The sequence below is a fragment of the Corvus brachyrhynchos genome, unplaced genomic scaffold (genome assembly GCF_000691975.1).
Source record: "Corvus brachyrhynchos isolate BGI_N302 unplaced genomic scaffold, ASM69197v1 scaffold5, whole genome shotgun sequence".
NCBI lineage: Eukaryota > Metazoa > Chordata > Aves > Passeriformes > Corvidae > Corvus > Corvus brachyrhynchos.
In genome coordinates, this window is record NW_008238321.1 from 9,891,057 (window position 1) to 9,891,262 (window position 206).

Sequence of the window (206 nt, forward strand, 5' to 3'; positions counted from 1 at the left end):
GCCGCCGCTTCGGCCCCCGCCATGTTCCCGGCACCGCGGGGCCGCGGCAGCGTCGCCAGGGACGCGCGGGGCGTTTGCGACGGAGAGCGCGCGCTTTACGGCCATACCGGGGACAGAGAGGGGAACAGGGACAGACAGCGGGACACGGACAGACAGCGGGACACGGACAGAGACCGGGACAGGGACAGACAGCGGGACAAGGACAG